Source organism: Lissotriton helveticus, chromosome 6 (assembly GCF_964261635.1).
Source record: "Lissotriton helveticus chromosome 6, aLisHel1.1, whole genome shotgun sequence".
Lineage (NCBI taxonomy): Eukaryota > Metazoa > Chordata > Amphibia > Caudata > Salamandridae > Lissotriton > Lissotriton helveticus.
In genome coordinates this window covers 1264803023-1264810741 of record NC_136067.1, presented here as the reverse complement: position 1 = coordinate 1264810741, position 7719 = coordinate 1264803023, and the positions used below count along the sequence as shown (strand labels likewise).

Below are 7719 nucleotides of genomic sequence, written 5' to 3'. Positions count from 1 at the left end.
GCTATTATGTTGCGAAGTTGGGTCAGGCGTCCGAGGAGGAACTAAACATAACATTGATCATACAAGATATCAAATAGACATGTATGTTGGGGCAGGATGCTGGCAACAGGCCACTTGCAACATGGCTGTGCATCTCCCCAACCTACCAAAGCTGGGGTCATGACCAGCGGCCAGACTTGATACTTCTCATCGACTGACTACCTATAGTAAGAGGGGGTGATGATGACCTCAACTCCCCATCAGGGTAAATCATATATCAAACTAATCCTCAGGGCACCCGGAAAAGCCATTGTCAAAGTAAGGTCACATCTAAAAGTGCCATGGCCTACTCTTGAAAATTGTTTCACCTCTCCATAATTACATAGACGTATTTTTTATTAAAGTTTGCTCTGTTCTTTGTAAGAGGCTATTTGCAGCATTCTAGTATAACTGTTGAGCCATGTAAAGACTGCCTTATCATTGAGTTTGTGGGAGGCCAGATCTCCATAGTCTAAGGAATTCAAGGGCAGCCGGATAACCCATTTAACAGGAATTGTCTTCGGTCCCATAAACCTCAGGAACAGCTACTGGGGCAAGCTCGGTGGAAGCCACCAACTTCCTTTTAAAGTTTTAAGTCTCATGGAGTAGCACATGTGAGCAGTCAAAGTTTATGCTTGAAAACTGGACGACATGAACTTTGTGTTTAGGTTGTTCAGATTCAAGGACCCATGCGATGGGTGGAACAAAGTCTGCAGTAGGGCAGTCGGCACACACGCTGTGAATTATCAATGTCAGGGAGCGGAAGAGTGCCTAAAGCAATTTGTTAGACTTGGCAGTTCACTTTTGAATTACTTTAACACATGCCTCTCACACCTCATGCCAGGCACAATGGCTCTTTGGTGTGCTTAAATCTTGCCAGATTATGAAGAGAGCTCCGTTCTCTGTAGTGTCATCAGTGGGTTTTGGCTGGAGAGCGATCACAAGTCTCAGCAGCACTTTATACTCAGATAGTAGTCCTCGCAGCAGAGCTTGGGTAGCAGAGCCCTGTATTCTTTAGCTGATAACTATGGATTTCTCAGCACGTAGGTAATCCTAATGTGATCTCCTTCAGATCTCAGCAACACAAGTCCTTTCTGGAGTCCTTCGAATTTGCTCTCCACTCTTCAGGAGGGCAGTCAAACTTCCTGCTCTAGAGAAACCTTTCCTGTGGCTGGATACAAAGGCCCTCATTTACAATTTATTTTTTGGTGTTACAAGCCTTCCTGCTGCACAACCCTACGGCAAAAGAAAAGGGCAGGAATGCACTGTGAGATATCGTGTGCTTCTGTCCTGTTCCCCAGCGCTGGGGCACAATTGGCTGCCATGCCCCAATGCAGGCACCCTTGCTCCATGGTGTTAGGGTGTCTACGTTGTGTGAATTATTGTTTTTGTTTATATGTACTGAAACGTATGAATGGCCTAGAAACAAGAACTTGAGACAGTTGATAATAGATCTTTTAGCACAAACAAAACATGGATATAATATACATAGAAAGTTGCCAAAAGAAGACGGAAGCTGATACATGAAAAACACATTTTTTGGGACATCCAGTTCTTTTACTCATGAGGTTACACTGACAAGAGTGTTCCTTTGTCATCTCTCACACAGTTCTAAATGAGCCTCAGTGCAATCAAAAGCACCATCAATATAGGAGCAAAAAATTATACATGCAAAGGTCAACAGAACTGGAAATTACATGCACATGTGAAACGTGATTTGTAAAGAATCTTACCCTCAATTCTTCTCATTAGTTTTTCAACCTTAAAAAAACATAAGATTACAGTTATTTAATGTTTTACCTGTTTTACTAGGGTTTTATTTCAGAAAGCAAACATAAGAAGCATTTTCAAAAGAATATGATTTTAATGGATGTGAGAAACCTATGTTAAAATAGATCCTTACAAATAATACACAAAATATGAAAGTACACTATCATCCAGTTCCTAAAATAACGTTCATAGCATATATATATATATTTTTTTACTTTTTATTGGCTTGACAATCAGGGCATAATACATTTGTATAGCACATATACATGGCTGTGTTTATAGCTTCAACATTTGGCGACATTACATACTTCGACAATACCTGTTGAAACCCCAGTAAGACAATTGATCTGTGTTCATGTTCATACCACTTCCTCTTTCCATTAATCGGACACATCATCTGTCTCGAGTGCAGGAGGGTCACAAATATAGCCTCTAAACTCGTACCATGCTCCCCACATTTTACCCCATTTGCGTGGACACCTGCGGTGGATAAAGACCGCCTTCTCCGCCACCATGGCTTCATCCATGACCCTGCACCATTCCCGGAGTGTAGGTGTTTCCCCGGAACCCCATAACATAGCAATATTACGTTTGGCGGATGTCAGTCCCAGCGTCACCCAATCCTGCTCTTGGTGTGTGAAATCGTTAGGTTCCCATACATTTAACAGACATCGCTTTGGGTCTGGTAGTAACGATATTCCCACAGCTTGTCAGATGGTACGCATCACCTTAGCCCAGTATGCGGTAATTTGTGGACAGTGCCATATGGTATGATAGAACGTGCCTTCCTCCCCACATTTTCTCAGACAGAACTGATGTTGAGCCATTCCTATTTTGTGGAGAGTGAGTCTAGTGTAATAGGAACGATGTAGCACTTTGAGTTGCACTAATCTTAGTCATGAAGGTATGGCAGCTTCTCGCAGGGATGACAATGCAACTTGCCATTCCGCATCGTCGAAGTCTCCTAGCTCTTGGGACCATTTTCGTCTGAGCATTACCATCAGGTCTGGCAAATTATTAATTAATTTGCGATAGGTGAAGGATGTAGCCCTTTTGTGCATGTATTCAGTCAGTAGCCTATCCTCCAGAGGAGTAGCCTCCGGTAGGATAGTGCCGGGTGGTAAGATTGCCTGTAGTGCATGTCGAATGTGCAGATACCTGAACATCTCAGTCGGTGCCAGCTCGTATTGAGTCCTTAAGTGTTCAAATGTAACCACTTCTCCCTTTTTCCAAAGGTCACCTACTGTGGAGATGCCTATGATATCCCAGTTTTTGAACCCTTTACAGTTCCTAAGTCGCCCAAGATGTTGTGAGTCCCAAACTGGTGTCATCTGCGTGATCACTCCTGTGCATTTTAATCTGACGTGTGCCCTGTACCATAGATCAACCGTGTGTGCTGTCGGGCCAAGCAGGGAGGGGGGGGCTTCGATTTTGATATAGTGCCGATAACAATCCATTCTCCCCTAATCCTTGCCTATATGCTAGGAGCGCTGGGTCTGTCTGGGGGGCATGTACCCATTGATTGATTATCTTGAGGTGAGCTGCCCAATAATACAGCTGTATATTTGGTAGGGCAATCCCCCATCATACCAGCTTCATACAAGTTTGTCTTGAGCAATGCGCGCCAGCTTATTCCCCCATAACAAACTGGAGACTTCGGCTACTATTGCCTTAAAGTAGGTTGGTGGAACGGCAAACGGGGTGTTTTCCAAGATGTATAAAAACCGGGGTAGTGTCATCATTTAAAAAAGCGCCGACTTACCCAGCAATGTCAGCGGTAGGTTACACCAGCACGCCGTGTCTCGCCTAAACTGTTCCAGCGGGGGCCTTAGATTTTTCCGGTAAAATTCGTCAAACTTAGGCGTCACATAAATGCCCAAATATTTAAAAGCTTCAACAGTGATTTGTAGTGGGCAATTCTCAGGTAGTGATGGAGGAGCACCATGTAGAACATATAGAATCGACTTAGACCAATTAATGGTGTATCCCGACACCCAACCCAAAATTTTGCACATATTCAAGAGCACTAAAATGGAGTGCCTAGGGGACGTTAGATAAAGCAGCACATCATCCGCATATAGGGAAATGTGGTCTTCCCAGGGTATGTGTCCATCGGAACCCGTGGATCATTGGTTCCCATCTGATCCACGCCGCCAGTGGTTCAAGAACCAATGCATACAGTAATGGGGATAGTGGACATCCCTGGCGTGTACCCTGCAAAAGCGGGAAGTCCCTTGACATGTGACCATAGCCACAACATGCGCCAGTGGGTTGGAGTATAGCAGGCGCACCCATGCACAATACTTTGGACCGAAGCCTAGGTGTCTAAGAACCACGAAGAGATAAGGCCACTCCACCATATCGAACGCCATATGCGCATCCAGCGAGAGGATGACTGTGGGCTCTTGGATGTAGGATGTGCGTGCTAATAACGCATATAGTCGCCTTAGATTAAGGGCTGTGCTTCTGTGTGGCATAAACCCTGATTGAACTGGGTGAATCAAGGTTATTAGGTGAGGGGTTAGACGTGTTGCCAGAAGTTTGGCGAGAAGTTTGGCTTCAGCGTTGTTAAGTGAGATTGGGCGGTGAGAGGTACATTCCTCGGGGGGCTTACACGGTTTGGGGATCGTTACTATGGTGGCCATCCGTTGATCTCGTGGCAGATCCCCTGTCTCGAGACTTTCATGAAACATACTTAGGAGGTATGGGGCCGTTACATCCGCATTCTTTTTGTAGAGTTCAATAGGCATGCCGTTTGGCCCCACTGCTTTCCTTGAGTGCAGTGAGCCGATGGCCATCTGCAGTTCATCAACCGAGATGGCAGCCTCCAGCAGGAGGGCCGCCTCTTGTGATAGTTTGGGTATGTTGATATCTTTGATATAAGTCTGAGCCTCCTAGGTTGTTAAGTTAGACTGTGAAGCATACACGCGTTCAAAATGGTCAGCCAATGTATCCACAATGTCCTGCGGAGCATTCACCAAGGAGTCAGACGGAGTGGGTAATTGCGAAATCGTTCTGTCTGCCCGTTCCTTTTTATCTAGCCAGGCTAACAGTTTACCTGCCTTGTCACCTAATTCGTATATCTTGTGTCGAGTGGTTTGAAGGCGTGCCTTGACCATCTCTTTCTGATAGTCTAGGAACTCGCGTTGTTTAAGACGCACAGCCTGCAAAGTTCGGGGTGAAGGATTTTCGGCATGTTGATCGTTAGCTCTAATGAGCTCGGATTCTATAGTGTCAAGTTCTGCCTGTTTTTCCCGTTTATGTCCTGTGACTGACGCTATAACTTGCCCACGTAGAACTGTCTTATAGGCCTCCCATAGTATGCTAGGTGTCTGAACCGATGAGACATTTTCCCGGAAATAGTGTTGTGTCGTCCTAGTGACGTCCTTTAACACTTTGGGGATAAGCAGATAACCCGGATATATGGGATAGATGCACCGTTGGTTTGTGTATGTCAGTACTATCGGTGAATGATCAGATATGCCTCTGGGCCGGATCTCAACGTTTACCACTCTTGCTAAGCTGTCCGATGAGGTTAAAAATTAGTCAATTCATGAGTGGCTATTGTGTACAACTGACAGAAAAGTGTATTGTTTTACGGTGGAGTGCCGATACCTCCATGTGTCTGTAAGGCCAAGGGCGTCCACCAATCCCGGCATACGTGTAGTGCCTGTCATGTTTACTTTGGGGGGATATCTATCCAACGTCCCATCCATTATGTCGTTAAAGTCTCCCCCAATTATCATCCCCCCTTCTGGGAGAGGTAGTAAAAAGACTGTGAATGCAGGGTGGGCTATTGCGGGAAGGGCTGGCGGGATATATACTGAAACTATATTAAGGGGTCTCCCTTCCATTTGACAAGTGATAGCTGCGAAACGGCCCTGGTCATCTATCCGGGTTTGCTGTATTACCAACGGGAACTGTTTTTTAATCAGAATACCTACACCCCGTGAACCAGATGAGAATTCGGAATGTGCCACCATTTTGTACCCCCATCAGTCTAGTGCCTTACATGCCGAACCCATCAAATGCGTCTCTTGTAGTAGGGCCACTGCAGGTGTACATCGCTTGAGGTATGGCATAACTAAACCTCTCTTTATCTTATCTCCTAATCCGTGGACGTTCCATGTAAGTATTGTTAAGGGGGTCCCCGGGGCCATCGAGGTGGTGTGCAGACTAGGGTCCCGTTGGTCTTGCATTGCCTCGTTTGCCATGAATAGCACATAGTGTCACCAAAACCATAATGCGGTATGCCCCAAGGATATTAGCAGCCATGTGGCCCAGTGTAGTTGCCCTTCTGAACCTTACAACAAACACAAAAACAAACCTCATCAACAGTTCGCCCCATCCCACCCCCCTCCCTGCCTCCCTGCCTGATGGCTTCAAAACTACCCGCCATCCCACCCATGCAGAGTGCCTAATACCCTTCCCAGTCTCCAGTTGACGGGGGTGAGAGTGAGCGTCTGTTGCCCCCAACAGCCCTTTAAGATCGACCCGTCCTGCAATCCCCTCCCTACCCTCCCTCATCCAATCGAGCAATTCCAGGTTAGTGAAGGAAACAGTGTTCGTATCAGGAGTGGCTCTTGAGTCCAAATTTCTGGTTAGAAAATTTCGAGGCCATTAACAATTTTAAACAGTGCTACAACTGTCTCTGCTGGACATAATACGTCCACGTCGTCTCTTAACAAGCAGCAAACCTCCAGAAAGTGTCTTTACTCCTGATCTTCACCCACATCGTGATCTTTGTGCCTAGCGTCATTTCCTCCGGATCGTCCAGGCCGAGCGGTCTTCCGCCAGCCCTCCAGCCATTCCTGTACTTCTTCAGGCGTTACAAAAAAACACGTTTTACCTTCAGCCTTCACCCTCAATTTGGCCGGAAATAACATGGAATACTTGATTCCTCTGTCAAGGAGAGTCTTTTTAACATTAAGAAAGCCTCTGCGTTGTTTCATACCCACCGCCGTGTAGTCCGGAAAAATTGTGATGGTCGCATTGTGTATTCTCAACGGCGGGGCAGTGCGCGCCGCTTGTAGTATTGCATCCCTGTCCCGAAAATTAAATATGCGGGTGAGAATTGGTCGGGAGGAGCACCTGGCTTGGGTCTAGCTCCGGGGACTCGATGCGCCCGTTGGACAGAGAAGTAGTTGGACAAACCTCGTGGCTGCAGGTGGTTTGTGACTAGATCTTCCACGAATAGGTCAAGGGCAGGACCACCTGACCGCTCCGGCACGCCAATAGGGCGGATGTTGTTCCGTCGCGATCTGCCTTCATGATCCTCTAGTTTTGCAGCCAATAGTTTATTATCTGTCATGAGTTGATGCACTTGTTTCTTGAGGGTGGAGGTGTCAGACGTCAGCGTCGCCATAGTGGTTCCGCCCTCCGACATTTTTGTTGACATTTTAATAAAATCCGCTCTGATGAGAGCGAGATCCACTGCAAGAGTCCCGATGCGCGAATCCACCTTATTTAAAGTTGTCATGATATCTTGCAAGGTCACTTCTGGCGCCTCGCCCGCACTTTTTTCGATTACATTGTCCACTGCATCCGACTGTGCCTTAGCATAGGCACATTTTACCAGCTTTGACTGGTTGAGGCCTTTTGCGTTTCTGCTACTCATTGTGTCAGTTTGAAAGTGTGTGCGTCAAGTCAGGGGGGCCTGAACGTTAATCACCGCCGCCTGCCCGAGGGCTACTCTGACCCACGCGGCCTGTCGGTTTTCGCGCCCCAGGTCCCTTTCTCAGCACCTAGGACGATCTCTATTAGTGTAGCCTGCACGTAGTCTTTGAGCCTGATCCGGCGTTTCCCCAGCTGGTCAGCATAAGATGGCGCCCGTCACTATGTCTTTCCCCGTAGTGGGGGGGGGGGGTGCCGGGCCTCAATGTGACTGCGGTTCAGTGGGCCTGCCGGTGCCTATATAATCCTGGGCATGGA

General features: G+C 46.9%; 1 long non-coding RNA gene across 1 annotated transcript in view; it reads right to left on the bottom strand.

Moving 5' to 3' along the window:
* Positions 1-1751: 1751 nt before the first annotated feature.
* LOC144761701 (uncharacterized) overlaps positions 1752-7719 on the bottom strand; it is a 55605-nt gene continuing 49637 nt past the window's right edge. The window contains exon 4 of the long non-coding RNA XR_013595858.1: positions 1752-1779. This is a non-coding gene — a long non-coding RNA (uncharacterized LOC144761701). The remainder of the gene's footprint in view (positions 1780-7719) is intronic.